Genomic DNA, 3,544 nt, shown 5'->3' on the forward strand with positions numbered 1-3,544 from the left:
GATTACCTTGAATGTGATCTGGAACGCATTCCAACATCTCATTCATACTCTGGCCAGAGATTCTAAATCATATCATAGAGTATTCTCCCTCAAATAGTTTGAAGGTTAGAGATCCCTTGTTGCGCATTCACTTGCCTCCATGGCTAAGTGGCTTAACCCCGACGATGCTGTGGACACCCTGATAGAGTGATTTTGACATAATCAAAGATCAAGTACCTAACCACAAGACAGCTGTGATGCCTCAGGTCAAAGGACTACTTTGCATTATCCCAACCATGAGTTCTCATGTGACATGAATATGAGAACTCCTCGTTGATCGTGTTCAGTGAACTCATTCTCTATTGAGCACCTACATGCTTGTCTTAGTGTCACTCACACCAATGACTCGAGACTAGTCACTCTCTCTGAGAGAAGACACAGCACGTACTGATCTTAACAGACTATCAATGCCCAATTGGCAATCCTATGATCAGGAATGTTTAGGATGTGTCTACGAAAGAATGGTCTCATGAATCTAACTTCTTTAGATCGCATTCTCCCAATCACATATTCCTTGGACTTATCGTTTAAGCATATAACATTTATATGAGACAGCTCAAACAATAATGTTTGCCCTTAATATTAAACTAGATTAGTTTAACATGTGAAATATCCATAAAGTATCATCATATGATTGGTTTTAGGGCACATTTCTAACACAAAGGTTATCTACATCTCAAAAGGGCATGGGTGACTACGCTACTCGAAATAGGTTGGTTCGGTTTCGGTTTTGGTGGTCCAAAAATCGAACCGGACCGAACCAAACAGATTTATATTTAAAATTTGAAGGCTAGAGGTTTCGAACCCCTTACCTCCTGGTTAGCTTGCTTGCTTCAGTCAACTTGACAACAAACTTTGTGTTGCTATATTCGTATTAGTAAAATATTTACACTGATTCTGGACTGTAATTCTTTATAAGATTTGTAAACACAAAACCGTAGCCTTCCACCCATTTACTGACGTTTCATCTTCTCTAACTTCTTAGCCTCTCTCTCTCCCACCGTCGAATTCTTGTAGCTCGAATGATTTCTTCTTTGAACGCTTGAATGTCTGTAACTGTAAGCAATTTATACAAGGATTTGCAGCAATCTGTTCATCATTTTCAGGTGGGTCATCGTCGCAATGCCTGTTTCAAGAAGTTCAGGTTCGAAAATGATGCTTTTGCTATATCAATTTCATCGATTTTGTTCCCAATCTTGTAAATTTGTTTAATTTGTGATTGAAGGATTGGGTTCCGAATCATTACCCTCTTCACCATAACCCGCAGCAGCCCTCCCTTCACCAAAGATCCCCAATCTCTCTTATTTATTTGTCGATTTCTGGGTTTTTATGCTACACCTATTTTGCTTTTCTTGCTTTTCTTGATTGTGCATGGTAGTAGAATGGTGGAATGGTAGATGTCAGTTGTAATGCATAATTTAAATTTCTTGAATGTAATTTGATTCACTTGGAAATTAAGAAATGCAAGGATTGTTGTTTAATTGCTGATGAGCAGCTTAAATCTCAGCTGTTTCCCGATGGTGCTAAATTTCTTGATTGGTTTAGATGTAATTTGCCAACAACCAGTTGCATATGTTTGTTTTTAAGGTATCTTATTAAGTGCATTTGAGGATTGATTGAAGAATGTATTCAATTTTTCGGCAATTCGGAATTCTTTTAGCTATTGAAGAAGACGAAGAACGAAAAAAAAAAAAAAAAAAAACCGAATCTGAAAAAACCGAAACATTTCGAACCGAACCCAGCCCTAGGGCGGATGGTTCCAACATGAGAATGTCGTTGGATGAAGAGGAAGAGCGTATCTGCTACCCTTGGGTAACAGAAGGGAATAAAATAATGTGCTCACTGGTTAGTATTTTATATATCTATTTATGATTCACTATTATAAATGATTTAGGGCTCGTTTCGATGTACTTTTAAAATGACTGAAAGTGCTTTTAGAGAAAATATTTTTGGATTCCAAAAATACTTAAAGTGCTTTCTGCAACAAGCACCAGTAATGTGTTTCTTCCAAGAACCACTTTAAGTGCTTTTTTCAGGATTTACTTGCATGTTTACTAAAATTTCGTTCTAAATTTTTATTACCAGAAGCGCTTTCGATCATTTAAAAGCACATCCAAATGAGCTCTTAAAGTAATTAAAATAGAATTTGGATATTTATTGTTATTTGTGTTGTGAATCCAACATAATAAAAACAAGGGATCTCGCATATGCTTATAAATAATTGATTTTACTGGTGGAACTTTAACTTTCTTCACGTATTGTTGGACAAGTGGTGTCTTTTTTAATCAAGCAATGTGACCTATTTTTTCTTGGGTGAACTTGAGTGAATATATAAAAAAGAGAATAAAGATACAAACAACAGAGGTCAAGAAGAAAATAATATACCTAAGCTGCAAACGACAAGAAAATCAACCAAAGCTCAAAAGACCAAATATGTTGAGAATTAAGCTTTCCATAGGCTTGAAATCAACCTGCAGATGAAAAATTCTGTAGATGAACTTGAAGAAATCGAAGAAGATGAAAGTTTCCTTTTTTTTTAGTAGTAGCCGTTATGTTTAAAATGTCCAACAACCAGTTAAGTTTCTATTTAGAGAAAGGTGAACAGATGTGCTTGTTCCTATCCTGTCAATGTACTGGTTTGCTGGATCAATTCCCAAGTGGAATGATCACAGCTCCTAGTGCTCTAGGGGCTTGAGATCGACCCTAAAAAATAGGATCTCTCCAAGCCATCTATATGCTAGGGGTTTGATGAATGAAAAGTCTGCGAAAAAATTACCCTCCTTCACTCTATCTTCTCTGCGTTTTGTTCTTCAAATCCCAGATTTCAAAACCAAATTCTTAAGAAATTATATAGAAATTATAGCTTTAATTTGTGATGTATATTTCATAAATTGCAATGTACAATGGGGGTATATATAAGGAAGAAGACTAAGAAAAAACAAACAACATTCCCCTTAAAACAAGGAATAAAACAAGGAATAAAACATTCCTTAAAACATGGAATAAAACAAGGAATAAAACATTCCTTAAAACATGGAATAAAACATTCCTTAAAACATGGAACTCATTATTTTCAACACTCCCCCTCAAGCTGGATCGAGGAGGTTCACTGAGCCAAGCTTGCCCAATAACCGATGAAACTGAGATGATGCTAGTGCCTTTGTAAAAAGATCTGCTAGTTGATCATGGCTTCGTGTGAACAAGGTCCGGATGATTTGCGTTTGAACTTGAGCTCGGATGAAATGACAATCCACTTCAATATGTTTGGTTCTTTCATGGAACACAGGATTGGCAGCAATGTGCATGGCTGCCTGATTATCACACATAAGCGTCATAGGAGTAGAATTAGGAAACCCTAAGTCTGAAAGAAGCCCTTTAAGCCAAATGAGTTCACAAGCAGTGGCTGCCATGGCTCGATACTCAGCCTCTGCGCTGGAACGAGCAATTACCTGTTGCTTCTTACTCTTCCATGTGACAAGGTTTCCACCAACAAATGTACAATAGC

This window comes from the organism of the source record quoted next, unplaced genomic scaffold (genome assembly GCF_019419815.1).
Source record: "Pyrus x bretschneideri cultivar Hongxiangsu unplaced genomic scaffold, Pyrus_bretschneideri_v1 Contig271, whole genome shotgun sequence".
Classification (NCBI taxonomy): domain Eukaryota; kingdom Viridiplantae; phylum Streptophyta; class Magnoliopsida; order Rosales; family Rosaceae; genus Pyrus; species Pyrus x bretschneideri.